The following is a 22,123-nucleotide window of genomic DNA, read 5'->3' as shown; positions in this document are numbered from 1 at the left end:
TTTCCCTCATCGGCTTGAGTTTCATTGATTTCAGGACATAAACTCATTGGTCCTTCAGTTAATCAAAGCAGTTGGATGACCATTGCAGCAAAGCTGAGGTCTTGGACTCTGCAACAGTTTATCTGTATGACTGGAAGCAGTGGAACCACTGCTCACGATCTGTGGTGTAAAACCCATTTCTTCACCAGCAAACAAAGATCTACAGTTCCTCGGAACTCCGAAGTGATCTTGTTGAGCATATTCTTGCTTTTTGTACAGTTTCTGTACATTAGGAGATTACTTTTTTTTTCTACTGGGATTGCTTGCTTCTCATTCTGAAGAGTGCCACAAAAGACAACAAAAAAAGAAAGCAGAGGTTTCTAGGGAGGGTGGAAACAAGGCTGGGGGAGGAACAGAAATAACAAAATAACAGAACTGTGAGTGCCTGTATGCTTCTGTAACATCTCCTGTATGAGAAAGGGAGTGAAAGAGTCTATTTTGTTTGTGGCGTGATGTCAGCAGTGACTATTGCCCTGTTTCATCTCTTCGCTCTGATGCCCAGCCTCCTGCTATGCCCAGTAAAACCCTTATGAAACAGATTTAGGCTCTACATGTGATTTTAGCTGCTGCAGGTAAGTTCACAAACAGGAAAAACAATCACCAGTTCTCTGTAGCACTAGGTAAGCTCTTTATAAGCTTTATGTGATAGAAAAATAAACAATTTCTGTGTACAGTGGGACTAGAACTGCTGGGAAAAAAATACATCCTCGGTCCATCCGGGGCACCACCTTCTCTCTCGCTGTATAGCCCTCAGAGGTCTGAGGCTGCTCATACACATTTTACCCCTCTTAGGCTGGTGGTTGCTTGTGACCTGTTGTATACCAGTGCCCTGCAAAGTGGTGCCCACGCTCACTGAAGGGCAGGCAGGACTGAGATGAGCTGTTTAGCCCTAAACCGTGCCAGGGCTGATAGCAGGACCACGAGGAGGTGGCAGAGGGGATGCCATCGCCACCTGGACTTGCCCTGTCGATTCTTGGTCACAGCCTTAGGCAGGGGAGCACTGGAGAGCCCTGGGGAAGCAATGCCAGCAGGAGCCCTTTACAGCTCCCAAACAGGTCTGAAAAGTTTGTGTCTTCACTCAGTTTGCTCACCTGCATTAAACCATGCATGTGTGGGGATTCACAGTTAATTCATATCAACTAATTCATAGCTAATGGATTCAGAGAAATAGAGAGGGACATGAAAAAATAAAGACGTTGGGGGAATAATATGAGCCCCAACTAAACTAACATGGGAGCAACTGGCAAAAGCCACACCGTGGGCAAGGTTTGGGTTTGATTAAGCTCTTCTGCTGTCAGGCTGATTTCAACCGAGTTGAATTTCCTACTGCTTGAAATTTATGCTTACTTACTGGATTTTTACTTGAAACCATGGTGTAAGGAGCTAGAGCTGAGGGTCTTACCAATAAAAACAAGAGACAGGTATGAGGCACTGCTTTATTAATTGTTTCACCAAAGCCTTAGACTTTTCTACTCTGGATCTGCCTTTTTTCATACCCGTGTCTTTCAGGAAGAACTCCACTTGATCATAACAGAATTAAATAAATACAGTATATCTCAGAAAAATATTTCAGGATAGCTTCTCTCTTCCACTTAACTGTTATGTCTTGGGACAGTGAATTCTAAAGATTTTAATGAGCTGTAACACAACAGAGTATGATGGGACGTTTATAAAACAGAGATTCCTCTTAGTTCAGAGACAGAAGTTCTTGCCGGATGGCCCACCAGGCCAAGCTGAGTGTTATTACTTCCCTGCATTTACAGCTTTACCTGATAACGACTGTTATTTCAAATATGTGGTCTGACCTATAAAAAAAAGCAAAGCAAAACCAAAAACGTATACAACCTAGTGTAATAGAGGAAGAAAGGCAATTCTAAAAAAACCCAGGTGGTGGAGCTACTTCATTGCTGGTGACAATACAGTCCTGCGCAAGTTCTGCTGTATGAGCTCTGCAGAAAAGAATCAGCAGCAGCGTAAAAAAGTCCCCAAAGGCCTCTTCAACCACATCCCAGACCTCGTCTTTCCTGACTGAAGACTGTAAATCAGTGTGTACAACTTTCTGCAAGTCCTTCCCAGGCAAAAGTTTTGACTCTTTGATGTAAGTTCTCTCTCTCTTCCAGAAAAAGTGCTATTTACCTCTTCTTTTACTACCAACTCTTTAATGAACTATATGCACTACACAGTGATAAGTGATTTATTATCTGTTCTGTAATGATAACATCGATATTGCATCAGAACTTTCCCCAATAGCAGGTTTTAATATTTTTGGTTCAAAGTGGATGCTATAATTTGGCTTTTCTTTTTTTTTTTTTTTTATGCAGAAGTGCTAAGATCCATGAAAGTATGTATTGAATTATGCTCTAAAATGCACCATACCAGGATGTTTTTGAAGGGAAATCTTTCCTCAAAATAATTTTATTTCTGACTGTAATTCTATGAAACAACTTTAAGAAAATGACAAATTGGCTACTCTCACTGTGAATTCCCTCAGATTTAGTCTTAAAAAGCCCAGGTACCAGTGTCTGCTTGTAAACATGCAGCACACATACTGCTGTGAGCCTCAGGCTCTGCTCCCACCATGGCAAGTTAACTGCCAATGCTCCTAGTGAACTAAAAAGAGATTAAATCCTTAAGACAACATGGGTCAAGGCAGGCTCTCCACATGCTCCAAACGTCCTGCTTAGCTGGGCATAGGCTTTTTGCTAGGTTCTGCACTTTAAACACTTGCAAAGCAAACAGAGGAGCAAATCTGACTTTTATGAGGGCTGAGTGATGAGGAGCTGAGTGCAGGTGAGCAAGAACCTGGGAGCACACAGCTCTATGTGCCAGGAGCCCTGACACCCCCGTGTCCTGCCAGCAAGGGCCGTACCAGCCACCCGTTGAGGCTGGCAGCAATTTTCCTGGGGCAGACAGGAAAGTTGGGCCATTTTCCCTTCCTCAGTGACCTGTCAGGAAGGTCCTCTCCTGCTCATCAGAAGCAGAGGATGGGGAGCCATCCGTTCAGTTGCTGTCCCTCCACTCCTGTCCTGAGAGGCAAGTCCTCTGCAGTCGGATGGGGTGGAGGCAAACACTGTGTCATGGGGTTTTCCAGAGGACCAGCTGAGATATCGGATCACTCTGACAACTCTCTGGGGGCAGCAGGGAAGCCTGGGGTACCTGCCGATGTTGTCTTTAGCTGTTATTAGGATTTATCTGGTCATTTAGGGGACAGGCCAAACTGGCTCTGGGGATTGGATAGGGGATGTGAGCTTTTCATCTCCAGGTCACCTCAGAGCTGTTGGATGGCCTATGGCATGTGTGACATGAGTGATGGTCTGAGGAGGAGGCACATGTCCACATGACACGCACTTGTACGTACCCATAAATGCTTGTGCAATTAGCACTAATTGGCACTCCCCTCAGAAACCACTGCCGAGCAGCCAGAGACCTAGCGGCCATATAGGCAAGCCCAAACTGCTGTACATTTCTTCTAATAAAACTTGGGTATTTGGCTTGAAAAATCCATTTTGAAGCTCTTGGATTGAAAAGGTTAAGCCTGCCCTGGAGCCAGTTTCATGTCATCCTTTAGTATCAACATTTGGAGAATCAAATAATTGGGAAAAGAAGGACCGGTTAATTTACAGTGAGTTTATAGGACAGATTATCTGAACGCCGTCTACTTGCCCCTCAGGCTCCCTGCCATGTGTATAAAAATGAGCAGATATTAGTGCCAATTAAAAAAAAACCACAAAGAAACAAGCAAAAAAACTGCAAGCAAGTTACCATCATCTTATGGTAGATATCTGGGGACACAGAGGATAAATTGTATATTAACTTTAAAAATGCCATCCCTTAAAGTGGCTTCTCTATACTTATTTCTAGGCTATATTTTTCTGCAGCCTGATAAAGCAGCCAAAGCCATCAGGCTGTTTTCTTTCCACCTCAAATCTCACGAGCCCACCAGCCAGTCAAACAGAAATGGCTCCTGCCTGGCCCTGGTCCTGGTTGGGCTCTGTGACTCCTCTCTGCTTGGGTTCCTGGGGCTTCCCTGGTCCCTTCAGCCCAGAAAAGCACCCTGCATTTCACAGAGATCATGGACAATTTGTAAATATTTTGCTATCACTGAGGGCCAGGAGAAATCAGGTCTTGCAATCTTCTGCACAGCACAACAGGCATTCTGCCCTGCTCTAGCTATGAGGCAGAAGGTGCATTTTCTTGCTTTGTTGACCAAACGTACCCAGCACTCACTTGGGGCCAGAGCAAACACCAACCACCATCCCTGTGACTACCCACTGGCTCCAACAAGGCTTGGCCCCAGCTCGCCTTGGAGAGTGGCAGAATGGGTCTCACGCATGGAACTGCACCGGGCTGATTTCAGCGGTCCCTGGGTTCAAACCCTCCCACCTCTTGTTGGGTTCATTGTGTCCCTGTGCAAGAAGGCCTTCGTGAAACAGAGACAGAGACAGTGTCATTCGTGGACAGATTACCCGTCAGGGACTCCCGAGTCCTGTGTTTGATCTGCTGCCCCTCTGGCGCCTGACAGCACGCCTTGGTCACATCACTTCATTTTGCGGTGACTTTAATCCCCCTCCTATTTCAATCCGCCTCCTGTTTCACACCAATGTTAGGCCTCGCAGACTTTTGCTGTGAGGGCTCACTCTCATATGGTGTGTTCCTAAAGCTTCTAACATAAGTGCACATCAGTATCAGGGGAGCGTCTAACTACTACTTTTACGTATACATATTTTTTTGCATTTATTATTATTGCATTTGATACCATTTCAGTTTCCATTATGTTGCTTTTCAAATAAAATTGAAATATATTTGAGATTAATAACATTAGTATCAGCAACTAACAGTCGTATACAATGTTGCATACGGATGTAGTTACGAAATTTCCTTAGTTCATGTAAGGTGAAGGTTAGTTTTAGAATGCAATAAGAGTACCAGAGCCATTAAAATAGTATGGAAAAATGTTACCAGATGAGAAATTGTTCAAAATAAATTAAAACCATGATTTCAGTCATGTCTTTCTGGACCACTTTGATACTAGACTCTATTTTTCTTGCCTGTATTTCTGCCAGAGATTTTCATCACAATCATGCTCATTTCCAAGGAAATCATTCCTTCTTAGGTTAACAATAAGGACTATTTCTCAAGGTGCGTGAAGGTACTTTGCAAAAATAAAATATATCTGATACTCTGGAAACAAAAACAAACTTCAGGTTTACTTTTCTTTTGTGTTGGTGTAACTACTGATAATCCACTATATTATAACGTTAGTACAAACACAGTATGCTACATTATTTTGACACTTCTGGATGTGTTTCTTCATTCCCTTCTGAGCTTTATTATGCCACTGTCAAAACAGCTACTGGTAGGAAATTTTATGACTTGTGTGGCAAAGGATGTGGTGCCACAGAGATGAACAAAGAATGGGTCAGCGACAAGATAATCCATCTTCCCCCCTCTGGTCCGCACTCCCCCTTCCTCCTCTCCTCAGCGAACTTCGAGGCTCTGCCGCAGAGTGTGGCTGCAAGACTCGGGGTCGCACTAAGACTATGCTGGATGCCTTCCCACACCGTCCATGCTTGTGAGCATACTCCTGATCCGACTGTCATTCGCCGGCTCTGATTTAGCACGGTCAGTGTATAGGAAATTGTGGAAAACAAAGCCGGCTTTATGTGAAGAATAAAGCTAGCTTTATGTTCTGCCTTTGTTTTTCAAGAGCACTCCCACTGATTTAAAAAGGAAGGGCAGACGCTTTTTGAAACCAGGGTCGAGGCTCATCTGCCTGCATGTCCTTGTTACTGAGAGACAAAGAAAAGGTAATTTCTTATCACCTCTATAGAAAAGATTATCATCCTGTATTTTTCTGCAATATTAAGCATGTTTGTTTAACAGTAGCCACTGAAAAACCTTGTCTTAGGACACAGTGTTTATTCTAGTACAGATCCCAGGCACTTTGCCCAAACAAGGCAGATTTTCATCTCTTGAAGTCTCCCCTCACCTCCCCTGAGCAGGCAGCAGCATTAACAGCCTCCTAAAAGAGACTGTGCTTTTCCTTAAATGCCCCCCTGGAGCACAGTCTAAAGAGGCAGCCACCTTTCCCAGCTGCTTCAGTCTCTCACAGAGGGTAGGGCTTGTTTTACAAGGCAAGAAAAGCAAAAGCTGACGGTGTAATTGAGAGGTAAGTCATGCAAACACAGGCTCGTGTCAGGAGATGCAAGGCGGCATACTCTGCGTGATGATTTTTAATGTGTTTGTCTTCTTGAGTTGGAAGTACTTTAAATACGGAGGTTTAGAAAAGCCTTGTCAAGTATTGGCCAAGGACATTCATGCAAAGCTTCAGTTTGTAAGAAATACTTCTAAGTAGTCAGCAAAAAGTACCTGTGTCCTGTAATACTTTCCTGCCTCTTCCCAGTTTACATAGATCAACAAACAGCTTGTTGTGGGAAAGTCAACCAAGTATATCCATGGAATAATTACGGTCACATTAACCATCACCAGTGAAACCTGCCCCTTAATGCTCGCTTAGAGTCGCCAGCACGGCAGCGTTTTGCATCCTACACAGGACGGCTCAGCAAAGCACGAAGGACTCGTCTCTCCTCCGCTTCCCAGACACAGACAGGTTTTGACCATGGAATTAACTAGTTCATTTTCTCTATTTTCTTCTCACTGTGTTCTGTCAAAATGCAGTTAGACAAAGACACTGCGCACAGAGCCTGTTCCCTGCCAGAGGGCAGTTCTGAGGAGACAGACAGCATATATCGAGGCTGCTTCAGGACCTAAGACTCGGGCGATGATTTAAAGGGAAACAAGTTGCATTAAGGATTGTTACGTGCTGCTTTGAATCCATCATTTTGCATGCGCTCAGTTATTCCCCAGGTGGCTTGAGCTTTGGCAGTTATTGCCTGCATTATTTTATCAAATTAAATTTGATCAGGGGGAGGAAAGATGGAGTATAATGAAACTACAGGTCCTTGTTCTTCCCTTTTACTCTCCCGTAGCTTTTTGGCCGCAATGCCATCGTTCCCGATTCAGGCAAAACCCATCCTGCCATCTTTTGCCCGAGACCCTGGTTATGCAGCAGCTCAAGGGCCAACGTTCCTGGGAATGTGGGTGGGAGCGGTGCGGGCAGTGACTGCAGGACTGAGCTCTCGCGCTGGTGGTGGGGATCTGCTCGCTCCTGTCCTCAGGCACTGGGGGTAACCTTCCCGGTGACAGATGATGGAAAACAAAGAGCTGTCACTGGGTGAATGGGATGTGACTAAGTAAATGGTGTTGTGGAGTTTCTGTGGTTTTGAGTATCAGCAACTTCAATAGGTTAGTGAGACTGAGTCCTGAATACATCAGGAAGACTGAAAATTAGGTTTTTTCTCAAAAGATGCAGAGAATTTGCTGAGCACATGAAACTCTTATTTTATTTCTGCAGAGTGCCAAAGAAATCCTCACAGGCTCAAGTTTCAAATTAAACGGGGCAACAATATTTGCTAAGTCAAAATCTGAGTAGAAAAATGGGAAACATAAAAGATATCACACATTGGATCTAACCGTTCGATTCCTCACATGTGTTATTGATTCTGTATATAAAAAGGATGGAAAATCCAATGTACAGCCAGGTCTCAAGGACATCAGACACTGCACCAGCAGTGGCAGTGAAGACCAGCTCCCATACCAACCAGATCTTGCACCGAGGTGGGAGAGAGGATGGAGAATGGTATTCACTATATTGTAATACCATTGGATTTTCTTAAAATCATATTCACTTTGGCTTGCACTGTCATGAAAAGGTATGTTAGCAGAAATATAAAACTCAGTAAAACAAATATGACGTGAGAGTTAAAGGATTCACAAAAGAATTATTTTGTTTGGAGGCAGGTGAGAAATAACAAGGCAGATGTGTACAGAGAAGACTGGGTCAAGGACCACCTTGTTTTCCTCTTTTTACTATGGGTTTTTAGTTTAGGATTCATATGCATTATTGTAAACACAAATAATTTACATGTTCTTTTATCAAAAAATCAGGCACATATTCAATTACATTTGAACATTAATATCTAAAGATGCAAATCCATTTTGCACATATACCAAAGAAGATCTGAACTAATACTCCAGAAGTGTGAAAAGAAAGCCAAACTTGAAATGTTTACCTTATGGGGCATTTTACTATCAGATGACCCATGCAAAGAGCTTAAAAAACTTTATTAGTAAATATTTATGTGAACAATAAACAAGTATATGCAGTTACTCTATCCAAGCTATAAGTTCATGATGAAGAGAAAATCTTTATTTTCAGTGTACAGATCAATTGCTAGCTGCCTGCATTCAGGTAGAAATATATTATTGCCAATTGCTCAGTGAAAAACTTACAGGAATTGTGAAGAATTTTAAAAGAATGACACTCCATGCTCTAGTGAAGTCTATTTTGTCTTAAGTCATGTGCTTATAAAAGCTACAGAACATAATAGCAAATAGTCTGCAGCTTTTCTGGATCTAGAACTGCATGGTCAGATTGTAATTCACAATTAAATTTCATTCAGTTCCTCAAAGGCCTTTAGAAGAGGTTGAAGATTTTATTAAATTCCAGAGGACATAGCTGTAAGAGAAAGCAGAATTGTATAGTATATAGTCTAGTACCCCTAAAGGTATCATAATCATCTTTCCATTGCTGGTGGCATCCCCAGTCACCAGACTCTTGGACATATTTAGCACTTCATTTTCATACATCCGAAGCTCTGTTCCTAATAAGCAAGTTAAACAATATCTGTGCATGTGGATTAGATAAATGGACTGAATTTATCTTCTTTAACACCCAATCCAACATGTATTAAAGAAGGCAGAGGGATGCCCACTGATTTTCTGGGGACCTGAATCAGCTGCAAATCAGGATAAAACTGGTGGAAGTGAGAAAGAGTTTTGCAGCCTCAGATGTATCACAGCACATGGAACGGCAGGAACTACGTGAGTGCCTGAGTCCTTTTCTGAACAGGCATTTTAGACCCAGGTTCTCAGTAGTATATAAGCCCCCAAAGCATTTTGATTATCTGGGACCTTTCTGAAGGCAGAGGAGTTGCCCACAGAGTAAAATGGTACTTACTATCACTGATGTAATTCTCTCCCTGCTTGTGGATTGTCCTCTAGCCTTCAACAAGCTGCTGGATCCTTCCCAAATGAAGGTGATTTAACATACATCTAGAAAACATAAACCCTGGCTATTCTTTCCTCTCTTCAGCATGACCCTGGCTAAGCTCACTTCTCAAGGAAACTGTAAGTACACCACGACATGTGTTATTCGTACAATGCCTTAGGTCATCTGCATGATGACTTCATATGAGCATTTTCAAACCTTTTCCAAAATTAACTGGAGGCCAGTTCTCTGTGTTTTAATATTCCTTGAAAATACACGTGCCTGGAAAATCAGTGAAGCTGTGTGGGATAAAGTTTTTCTTCTGTCCTAACACTGGGATAGTCTAATGGTTACACAAATAATTACATTGGAGCTGCTGCGTGGCTTTCAGCAGAACGAGAATTGTATAAATCAGAAATGAAAGCAGATGGAAAGTATGACTCAACTACTCCCTGCTCCACTCCCACCACACCTCTGAATTACTGTTTTCCCCTAGAAGTGCTTTTGATCTGAAGTGCGTCTGTAAAGACAGGACAAAAGTTTTGATTAATGTTCTTTCACCTGTAAGCAGAGGTCTTGAAGCAGAGACTTTCTGTCAGGAATGACATGGGCAGAGTCAATAGCAGATCAGAGCATGGGAGATTTTTTCATAGATGTGGTTGCAGGTGGGTTCCTCACCATCCTCCTGTGGCCATATTGTGCTCTCAGTCCCCCCAGGAAAGATCTATAGAACTTACTCAGGAACCGCAGTGATTTACATCTATAAACCAGAACAGGTTAAGGTCCATGCACACTCCATTATCAAAGTTTTTCATTGCATTGCACAGAGAGATGGACCCCATTCTGACCTCACTCTTAGTCCTTCACCAGCTTCTCTCTCCAGTGATCGTGGTATCAGTGAGGGCAAAAGCAGGCTTTATATTCAATTTATATTTATTTTTGTTTATATTGGTTTTGTATTTGGCTTTAGATTTGGCCACAGCCTTGGCATACAGAGTTGCACAAGGACTGGACCCATTCTCTACAGCTGGCAGAAGAGCATTACTGCCCAGCTAGCAAGAGGAGTAACTCAATGTCCTGAAACTGGAAAGAGGCTCCCATTCCACCTGCCGTTGTCTTGGGTACCAGAGAAGTATTAGTACAAAAGACTGGCTTCTGACTTGATGATGTGCCATTCAGCCTGGCACCCCTACATCCTCATCTGCTCCATGCAAGCCGAGGCCAGTGAGGTATCAGTGAAGAATCAGAGGGCCACATCTAACATCCCTGTCCTCCAGTGCAAAGCAAAATGCACATTCCAATAAAAATTGAGTTCTAAATTTGTTTTCTCCCAGCCTGTTTGCCTAAAGCCAGCGATATTTCCCTGGTCTCAGCCCAGGACAGAAGGGCTCTTCCCATCATATAACAGATCCATACCTTCTTTTTCATTCTGCTCTGTGCCCATCCTGTTTATCTCTTCTGAACTGCATATTGTTTCCACTTTAACAGCTCCTGCCAGCTGTTTTCTTTTGGTACCTTTTATTGCAGATAGAATTTCAAGGGCTTCCAGGGGGAAGCTGCTGAAAGCACTGCAGCTCTCGGACTCACTTCAAAGCAACTTTCATCATTTTTCACGCACTCTTTTTAGGGCTCCTCTTCTGTTCTTTCCCCAAAACAGATTCTCTCAAAGATCACACTGGGAGATAGCACTATTTATGGCACTTCAGCGGGAGACTTCATGTTTTTTGTCTGATTTGGACACATCCACTGTCCTGTAAAGGTTAACAACAGAGAGGTTTCCTCCCCCTGTGGCTTGTAGTTTGTGGTTGGTAGTTTTTTTTTTTTCCAGAGGAATGGGTGGGCGGGAAGGTTACTGCTGGAATTTAGCTGCCAGAAGCCTGAGGGTCAACTTTAATTTAGTCGAACCTCCCATCATTAAAGAGATTGTAGCTTCCGCACTGGACCAGGCAGACTCGTCCGTAGGAGGCCCTGGCTTCACACCAGCACTAATTGTGGCTGAAATTATTCTTACAAGATGCAAGGCTTTGTTGCTGGACTTAGAGGAGTGGTAGCCCATCAGTTTCTCAATTATCTCAGGCTGGAGAGCAGGAGGGAAAAGAAAAATCCTGCCTAACCCATGCCCTCAATGAGCAGCCTGCTGGCCTCCCCAGGCCGATGGGTGCAGGGCAGGGCTGCTACCCTGAAGGACTGGAGGCAGAGTCCTGAAATGTAGTGAGGGAAAAAAGGACAGTAAGTCTTGAAAATAAAGCATTGAACGACTACACTGGATGGGCAAGGCCAGATCCAGCCATGACATAAAGGGCTGTGACCCTGCAAATTCAGTGCAGATACACTCCTCCAACAGGGATGCTTTCAGGAAGACCAAGTACAAATGAGGAAGTGGTTGTAAGAGCAGCTTGTGGAACCACAAGCTGTTTCATGAATCTTCTTGAGTAGTGTGTCACAGTTTGAGCCACTATAGTTAAAAAAAAAGAATAAAGCTCTATCTAGAGATTTGTCTGTTTAAATCCTGGCTCTTCTGCTTGACAAGTTTTCAAAACCCACCTGGAGAAGGCCCTGACCAATCTGACCTAACTGTGAAGCTTGCCCTGCTTTGAACAGGAGGTTGGACTAGGTGACCTTCAGCAGCCCCTTTCAACCCAAACTAATCCATGATCCCGTGAGAACATCTATTTCCTAGAAACTCCATTTAAACCGATAAAATTCTTCTTGAAGAACAGAAGATGTTAAAAGGGATGACGACTCATTTCTCCTGTGTTCTTTGTGAATGGGTATCTATTGCAAGTCTGCCTTCCCTCTCCACTCTAAGCCACCTATAACACCACTAAAACTCCAGTAGTAGAACAGAGAGGGAAACTAAGGCTAGCTTGGTACACTTGTGAGACCTAGCACACTATAACCATTAGCACAGTACAGAAGGTGGCAATAGCAGTGAACAGACAAAATGCTTGACCCTCCTCTCCCATTGTGCATCCAGCATTTATCAAGGAGTCATTAGCTGAAAGCACAATCCTGCATCTCTTTCTTCAACAAGCACGGCTCAAAGTATCACAGGAAATACGCCCCTCTGCTCTCTGCAAAGCCAAGGATAGATTTCTGTATTTTGAGATGCAGAACTGTGCAAAGGACACAGCATCCAGTCAGGATCTGGAGCCAGGACTGAGGCAGAACTTCCTGGGCACTTTGATTGCTCATTGGTGGACAGGAGGAGCCATTCATGGCTGATACTTCCCTGCTTTGAGTTAATGGATGCAGAACTGCACAGCTGTCTCCATCAGCGGCATGGATGGTGGCATCTGGAGGTGCAAAGTGGTCTGCGATGAGCTCTGCCCCATACCTCTGCACTTGAAGCCCTGATTGCCCGATTGACCGTCTTTTGGTCCTTGTATCTTTATTCTTAAATAAATAAATAAATAAGTTAAAAGCAACCTCTATTTGTCCCTTCTTGTCCACTATTCAAACAAATGAGCTTAACAATTACAGAACATCTTGTTGTTATAGCTACCAAATGTTCCTGAATGATATTGCCCACACACCCAAGTGGAAGACTGCCAAACATATCATAGATAATTTCTTTCTTAAGCATGGAAGGCTGAAGGGCATATTTAAGTTAGTTGCTGGATTTGTGCCTTTGGAGCACTTTCTGCAGGTCACTTGAACAGCAGAGGAAAATCTTCCTGAATTACAGCTGTGAAGAGTGGGGTAGAAAATTAAGCTGAACTTGAGACATTTGAGATGGTCTCCTGGCTGTTTGCTGGCATGGGAAGGTGGTGTGATGTGATAAAGGAGATGAATTTTAGAGGAAATCCATCTTTCTTCATGCGTATGGAGCTCACGAGCTGTATCTGAAGCCTTCTACTGAATTCCTTGTGATCTCAGTTAATCTCTCTCTGGACCAGCTTCTCCACTGAGAACAGTGTCTTACAACCTGTTTGGTAAAGCACTTAAAAGTTTTAATCTCTAAATCTCAAACTGCATGGAGTTTTCATGATCATTAATAAAACACTGAGAACTGCATTATTTTTATATTTTTTTTATATATAAATAAAAAAATCCTATTTAAACAAAAAAATACAGGTCTACAGTGAACCTACAGTTTAGTGGCCTTTTGCCAGCCTGAAACAACCTTCTTCAGAAACAACAATGAACCTTTGGCAGAAAAATGCTTTTCTTGCTGTATTATCCCTGTATACTGTATAGGATGTAGAGTACTGCAACTCTTTTCTTGCAAAAACAAACAGCTGTGGGCAAAATATTACACAAAAATTGATGAAACTCACAGAAGCTATAAGCACACATTACAACTGATGGAGGATTTTCCCAAGGAAAGGCAGCAGAAGTATCACACTGGCAAATCTATCACACCATTGAACTATGAAAGTTATACGACATATTCTAGGGTACACTAGTACATTAAAAGAGGACGCCTGTGGCAGTTGTAGAGACTACAAGAGCTTGTAGCCTAAGGCTTACTCTCATTGCAAGGAAAAATGATCTTGCCTTCAATTTCTCAAGATACAAACCAAATGCCTTACAAATTGGTCACATTCCATTTAACTCATATTAATCTACATCATGTTGCCTGGGGGGGTCAAAACCATGGGTTTGTTGTATTTTTCTTTTTTCCCTCTAGACTGTATCTCTATTCTGGCTGTAAAATATGCTGAAAGCCATGCAAGAGACATTCACAAATATGCTTCTCATTACCAGCGTGCTCTGTACAGTAATGCCTACACAATCACGCTAATGTGCTTTGCTTCAAGTTCATGTAAATCAAGCTTGTGGATCAGCCCATTTTAGCTGTATTAGCACTGTAAGAGTCTTTGGTCAAGGAAAGAAATTATATTGGCATTGCTTTTTCTAACACAAAAGATACAGAGATAGCTTAAATGCAACAACAAACTCATTAACTGCTGTGTATAGAGTCAGTTTATCAGGAATTTCCAAAACTCTTAATGTAGACCATGCATGATACCGTAATTCAACCTCCAAAGAACAGTCTTTAGGACTGGAAGGTAAGTGCTTTTTCTCTAACTGGCTTCCCTGTGAGGCATGCAAAGGATTCACTGAAAGCTGAATTAAATGCTTCAGACTAATAAGGAAGGCTTTAAGACATTTGAAGATTAAACTGGGCATATTTTGTATGCTCAAGGAAAAAGCTTGCTCTACTTCTTGCCAGTGAAAATAGAGACAACCTCCTAAACATGTCTTTTGGCCTATAAATATTTGATACAAGGAGGTCAGCTCCTATGCCCTTACTGAGGAAAATGTTTCTTCTGGCTATACCAGCTGGGATTTCTCTCCCGTGCGGCCAGAGCAGTGTAGCCAGGACATGCCTTTTCAGTGAAAATCTGCGCACAGAGTAGAGATACGTGGAGATTCCCACAACCCCGTGGCACAGGCTTTGCCCAGAAATGCACAGTTTAACCAGAATGGAATGGCCCATCTTGGACTTGGTGTCCTGATGTTTTCAGGTCCCCTCCCTGTGATTTCCAGCTCTCACAAGACCCTGGCTCAGGAAGACATGTTTCACACCATCCCTTTTTAATCAGATGCTTAGAAGCTGCGCTAGCTTGGACCCTCCCTGTCAAAGGCCCTCCTCCTCATGCCAAAGATTGGTCCTGGTGTCCTCCTTCCTTAGTTACCCTTTCCAAGCCTCTGCAACCTGGCAATATTAGATCACCTTTCTCTGTTGCAGAGGGAAGGATTTCCATGGAGGTGGAGCGCGGTTAGGACTCAGCTGCATGAGAACAAATCTGCTGCTGGGCAAACATCCCCTTTGGGGGCTCCTGGGGATGAAAGGTTGCCTTCCCTGGAGGGCTGAGAAACCCATTCACCTGCATAAACCCCCCAAAACATGGCTACTTGAAGGACAGGCTCTAGCTTGGCCTTTGAGGGGCCTGCTGAGATGCCTCCAGGCTTTGCACACAATCGGCAAACCCAAGAGTAGGCCCCCCTGCCACAGCTTATGGGCTCACATATGGCTCTGTGTGGATGGGTGCACCCACACAACATCAACTGGGCAAGGCACTGTGCGCAGAGGTGAAGCAGAGTTGTCTGCAAGGACCCAGTGCTCCTGGGATGACCTACTGGATGCAAACATACCACCGAAACTCCGTAGGCATTGTTATGGGGTTTTTATAATGCATCCCAAGACAAAAAATTGACCCAAGGACCTCACAAAAGGAATCTGAAATCGTGTGTAGATTCACCACACCTTCACCCTCTCTTGCAAACACCAGTTTGACTGAATCCCCATCCATCTCCCTGCACACTGGTACAGGGTGGGGGAGAGCCAGGCTTGTCATCTGCACACTCAGTCCCCTGACGCAACAAGAATGTATTTGCCTTTAACCCCGGCGAAGGTTTCACCTGCTCCCACTGCGTCTTGATAAAACAGTCAGCGCATGAAACCATCACCACGGATATGAACAGATGCAGAAAGGAGAATGGGAACAACAGCGAACGTTATGTTCCTCCCAGAGCGGTGCTCCTGTCGCTGCCCGTGCCACATCTGTGTTTTTGAAGGGAAATGTCATAACATTGCTAATCAATAAGGAGAGTGACAGGACCATTTGTCAAGAGCAAGCCAGCACTGCAGCTGTTGTAGTCATCCTCTCCCTGGGCTTTGCGACGAGAAGCTGAGGGAAGGACCTGATTATTTGCCGGTGGCAGCCCCTGCACGCCCGCAGGCAGCCCCGGTGCAAGGGCAGCTCCGTCCGCCTCGCTCAGCCGCCACGCCAGCCTTGCCGCAGTTGGGCTGAGCGAGCGGGCTCGAAGCCTGGTGGGAAGTATAGAGTTCTGAACAATGGGATGTATAAGACACCAGACACCCTGCAAGGGAGAGACGGTCCTGGGTGTCGGAGGAGTCTGTTGACCTTTAATCCCAAGACTGCTGTTGCATATGCATCACATTTGAACTGCAGATGTTCTTCGCTGCTCCGCCGGTCAGGGCGACAAGCGGCTGATCTTACAGAGGAGGAGGCAGGATTCAGAGAGAACTTAATGAAGACTTTAAACTGCGGGTTGCAATTAAAAGGGCCCGGCGGTGTAAGCGTTGGGAGGGGGGTCGCTCAGCTCCTGCAGCTGCTCTGCCTGCAGTAATGGCTGAGAGCTAATGTCCGTGCTGATGGGCACGGCTCTCCTCCACAATGAGAGCAGTCGTGCATGCCGGGGGGCTGCTGGCAGAGGTGACAAAACTGAGATGCCCTTTCCCACCCCATCAAAATAATTCTTAAATTAGGAAATTTATCTTAATCTGACGGTCTATCTATGCGTTGCGCTGCCACGGATAATGTTTCACCACTTTCCCCTAGATGGCTCTGGCCAGTAAGTAGAAAACGAATAAATATTAATGTAGTGAGGCACAGGGAAACATCTCTTCTTTTTCAGACCATGACCTGCTTGTTCATAGTCAGAGTTTTGCCCTTAACATGGTCCCTGCAATGAAAGAAAGCTGCCTTCTGCAAAACAGAGATCTGCTTCTCTGTTCCTGAAAACAGCCAATTAAAATAAAATCCACATGTCACTTGCAGTGTCTGTACACAACTGTCAGGATGCCGACAGGCTTAAAACGACACAGGCTCAAGCCTGGATTAGACTTCTGAACTATATCCACCAAGGGACGAATATAATATTGATCCCATATGAGGTTCCTGAGTTCAACAGTAAATGCTGTTTAACTAACAGCAAGGACCAGGATCCTCACCCAGCATCACCTTAGCAGCAGCAAATCCCACCTGAAAGTTGCGTCCTGATGCTCAGGTTCAAACCCCGATGCTGGATCTCAGCAAAGTACAGCCAAACTATTTGTTTTGTAACCAAAGTTTCTTCTAAGTGAAAAGTGCCATTTTTCTGTTATTCACAGTGTTTTGAAAAAAATTGTCAGTTCTGGCAGTATTTTGTTTCCAGAACTTCTTGTCCCAGAACAAAGCATTCCCATAAGGTTGAAGTGCCCCATGTGAACATTTCTGGAATGGAATTTTTTTCAGTTTTCATTTGGAAATGATTTTTTCCCACATGCCATTCATTGTTATTATTTTCGCACAAAAACACACCGACAAGCTTTCAAAGGGCAAACTTGGACCAAAATGCTTTGATTTCATAACAGCAGAAAGTTTTGATTGACCCGAAGTAACATTTTATCAGACCTCCATTTCGCACAGCATTTTGCTTGCACCTAAATGTTTCCATTTTGTTCAGGAACCAGGAAGAATATTTCCACACGTGAAAAGATCTGTTTTACCGTGATCTTACAAGTCCTCCCTGGAGCTGGTTCTCCCTCACTGGTTCTCCAGCTCCAGCCAGAAGCAGGCAAGGCTTTGGCACTGCCCACCACAACAGCCATCACTAGATTTCACCCCTTTGGAAAACCACTAACATTGGGTTGCCAGCCCTCACAGCCTCCACCAAGGGCGAATTCATTAAAGCCGAAAGGTCCGATCAGAATGCATGAAGCACTACAGAAATGGCCAGGTTTGAGAGATAATTTGTCAAAGTATTTGTTGTTTCTCATCTTTTTAAACATGCTGCAGATCTTCAGGCATCTGAATTCTGGCCCGGCGGTCCAAGAAGTGGTCATACAAAGAGATGAAATTTTGAAGAAAAGGGGTAGGTCAAGAAGGTTGAATTCATTTTAAGGAATGGTATAGCTTTCATAACAATATATCTACTGCCTGTAATTTATAACCCAGACTGCCATTATGCTCCTGTATCCCTTTTTGTTTCTGCAGTTCCAGTTCAGTGAAGAATTTCAGCATACACCTTGATTGACAAGGCAGATGGTAGCATTGTTTGCTGTTAATGTAAACCTATTATTTAATGTATCTGTTAGTTTTATTATTTTTTTAATAGAGTACTTGTGACTATAAAATTTAATTGACCTTTTTTGCTAATAAATCGCTGTTGGGTTCATTGGGGATTCTACTTTCATCTGCCAATAAAAAGCTGAAGGAAACCTTTTAATCACACTCCCTCTTTCCTCTTCCCTTTCCTGCTTCATGTCCTTGAGCCTCTTCTTATGAGCAGTGTCCTAGAAGAAAAAATATCCAGAGGTGGAATGAGCACCTCTATATATGTGTAAGTCAGGGTTTACACCAGTGAAAGAAATGGGGTTTAAATTGGCCGCGTGATAAATTCTGCCTCTCAAAGTCCTGACATCAGTGGAATGGGGATTTTATCCCAGCAGAACACAAGCTTTGTTCCCATTTTATTTGCACTGGGCTTTGAAACTTCAGAGCCCTTGATGGCACACTCATGCTTCAAGCAGGTGGAAGGGACAATGGAATCAGGCTGAATATATTGAAAAATGGGGAACTTCAATCAAGAAAAATTGATCATGAATATGTTTGGAATAAGCTTGCCCCTCTTTATTACACAGTTGGGTAGTAAAAAGAGAATAGGCTTTGAAGATTTACATATTTTACCAGGAGTACGTGATTAACACAGACACTAGAGCCCCGCAGAGGCTCAGCAAGAGTTTGTGGGGGGCACAAGGGGCAGCTGCAGTTCGCCAGCGTGGGTTGCCGTGACTCCTGACTGCTCTTGAGTGGCTTGCTTCCTCTCGGTTTTCTCGTCTCCCGATCTAAGGCTATCACCTGGCAGATTTTTATTTTCCCTCTAAGCACTTCAGGCCAAAGCCATTAGAGAGCAGAAAGAGAAAACTTGGTTTGGTTATTTGAACCTTTTTGTTTAGCTGGCTCTGGAGGTAAGTCCATCCAACCAGAGAAAAATAAAAGTCTCTTTTTCAAAACTGTGAATTCATTAAGGGAACTCATATGCAAGAAAAGTGGTGAAGCTGAACAAAATGTAAATTTTGCTGGCTTAGAAAGATCTCTTATGTTGTTATAAGCATCTACTGCTAAGACACTGGATTTCGATTTGAGTTGGGTTTTTGTGCATCTGACTTCTTAACTATGCACCTAAGGTTTTCTAAGGGCTGAGGTTCAGGAAAGGAAATTTGTAGCTGAGTAGGTAGAAGAAGTAACGGAAAGCTTGTGAGCAGACATGCACAGCTTGTGCCTTGCCACCATAAAATCATATCTCTGGGCACAATTCCTGAGCTTTTTGCTCTGCCATACATCTGGCATAGCTCTGATGATTGCTTGAGAAGTAACAAACTAACATGTATATCACGCATGCAGACCAAAGACACAAATAGCATGAGAAAAGCCAAACTGGGCAGTGGGATTTCCCTTTTTTTTGCAATTATCACCACCCCAGACAAGCACAGATCAGAACCATCATTTCCCCTTTTCTTGTCCTATTCAGTGGAAGCAGTTAAAATTGAGAGCGCCATCACCGAAGGTGAACCTGGTGGCAGGCTTATCTCTATGAATGGGGCCTGTTCCAGTTAGTAAGAAGTTTCTGCGTACAGTAACCAGAACACCACATCTTTTATGTGCTGCAGGATTGCTACATGAGGTGAGATCAGAGCGGCTGCTTCAAAAGTGGCGTTTTGGGGAGCTGGAATAGAGAGTTCCTATTGCACTGAACCCTGGCTGTACCAGCGACCGCTCCTTCAGAAATCCCTGGCTTTCCACCAGGCAACCAGAGGATCCTCCTTGACGGTACCACTCCAAGAGAGCAAGGCTCTGATCTGTTAATATGGAAAGCCCTTTCAGAGGTGAGAACAGAATTAGTACTTTTTACACCACGGTTGCGATGCCTTTTCTGATAACAGCGTCAGGCAAACCAGCAGGTGTTGCATCTGCACTGGTGTTATTGTGGAAACCTGGCTGTGATGGGCAGTAGGAAGGCAGGGAGGATGGACAAGTAACCCACTCAGACCTGCATACAACAACTCCACTCCCGTGACGGGTTTCATGCTGTGTTTTACCATCCAGTTAATGGCACCGTGGAAGGAAACATGGCCAATAATTGTCTGATAGCCTTGGGTTCGGTTAGAGTCTCTTTTGAGTGGCATTGCTTCAAAATTCTTTTCAGTGTTATTGGAATAATTTTTCTCCATCTCTCCTATGGGCTGGGAATAACTAATCCTAAATGTTGCCACAACGTAATTAAGCAGGCTTGGGGAAATATGGGAACCCCTTTCCTGTATGCAGTATTGCAGACTAAGAAGTCCCTCATCTTGGCCTATTTGTAGAAAATATTTGCCCTTTTGCCTTGTCTACAAGCTTAAGTTATACCATAAGTGTGATTTCTTTTCTGTAGACCTGGAAGACCTCTTGATCTTGCAGATCAAAAATAACAAATTTATTTCTCTTCCAGAAATAACTCATTGCCTAATGTGCCTTAGCACACAAGCACTATATTCTTTTGCCACTAGAGTCTGGGTGGAGGTGGTTGTACCTCTCTTCAGATTAGGGCTGTCTCATCATATTTGCTTTAAGGCACTGAGGTATTCTTAGGACAACCCATCTCTTCTTTAGCATCATATTATCCATGAAAAGAGCCTCTGCTAAGCAAGGATGACAACATATGAGAGCTTTTTCTCACACCAAGGCAGCCAAATTAGAGGAGGAAACTGCGTCAAGATTGTGCAGGAAGGTGTGGAGCTTCCTGTTCTTGATCCTCTAAGGCAGGAAAGCAGAATTTTAACTTCAAACACACAAGTATTTGACTTCAGTGGGACTAGGCAAGCCTGCAGCACGTATGTGTATGTGAACACTCTCTGGTTCTCAGAAACTGCAACAGTAACAAAAAAAAATTCCTCTGTGATTTCCTTCCTTTTCTTTCAGGCTACCTACCAAAAACTCAGTTCATTAAACAACTCCTCGCTCTTCTGGCAAGTGACATGATGCACAGCTTGAGCCCCAGAGTCTTGAATCTGTGTCTGACATGAAAGTATTTATATTTCTGTGCTGATCTCCACTTCACCTCCAGAGATCCATTCTTTTTGTTTGCTCATTTCTTCTCTGTGCTTCTCCTTTTTAGGATCAGCTCTGAGACTTGCAGAAACAATGCACAAAAACAACAGAGTTCCTATAAAATTCATGTTTTCTACCTTGCAAAGCACAGCATTTTGCAAAATAGGGTACAGAAATTTATATTAAATCTTTTTATTTTAGTTTGCAGTAATGGGGAGGAGGGAGGAAGGCATTAAAAGACCAAGCAGCTCTTAGGAGAAGCCTCTTCTGACATCAACTGGTTTGAAAGTAGTGGGACTGGCGACCTCATGCCACTTACTTCAGTGAGATTGAGCCTGAATCTACCTCTGCGTCTCATTAATGCTGCACTAAAATGCATGATATGTTTTACCATCCTAACACCTGCCTTATACAAATGAGAAAAACTGGTTTACGCGGCTGAGGAGCAGCTCAGTATCTTGCTGCCATGAGACGGCAAATATCACTCTGGATAGATAGAAATTGTCAGAGGATAGTTGCAATGACTTCCATTTGTCCCTCTGATGTGACTGGGCAGTCTTTAGGACAACACTGAATTTTATTCTATATTCAGAACATTGTCCTGTGAAGTTTTCCCATGTCAGCTAGGGTGATTTGAAAACAACACGTCAGCTTTACCAGTTTGCTCTATAGACCAGTTACAGCTCTGAGCCCGTCTCCCAAATGTTTCTGCACCAGGCAGACATTTAGTGAGCCACAGGAGTGCTTATGTCAGTGTGAGGTTTCCATGGGATGAAAATGTGGTGGGTAAGTTACTCTGAGAAGACAACTGAGTTAACTACATTTAAAATTAAACACATATGAAAATTTAGGCCACAGTATTTTCAGTCTTGTTATAGAAAGAATAGAGCCTTATATCTGAGAACTGCAGGGATTTGCGAGCTCCAACACAGGACACTTCCTGAGGACAGGAGCTCTGGTTTTTAAACCCATTGTTGCTCACTAACTGCTTAAGCTCTAGTGACAGAAATGGTGAACACATTAGTAACTGTTGCCTGCGGTCCTTCCTCTGTTACCCGCATGGCAGGGAAGTGATCTCCTGTCTCGCAGTGAGCCCTGCAGTGAGCCCTTCTGCCTCTTTCACACAGTCTCAGGGAGATCCTGACTT

The sequence above is a fragment of the Opisthocomus hoazin genome, chromosome 4 (genome assembly GCF_030867145.1).
Source record: "Opisthocomus hoazin isolate bOpiHoa1 chromosome 4, bOpiHoa1.hap1, whole genome shotgun sequence".
NCBI classification, from domain to species: domain Eukaryota; kingdom Metazoa; phylum Chordata; class Aves; order Opisthocomiformes; family Opisthocomidae; genus Opisthocomus; species Opisthocomus hoazin.
This window is presented reverse-complemented; position numbering follows the sequence as displayed.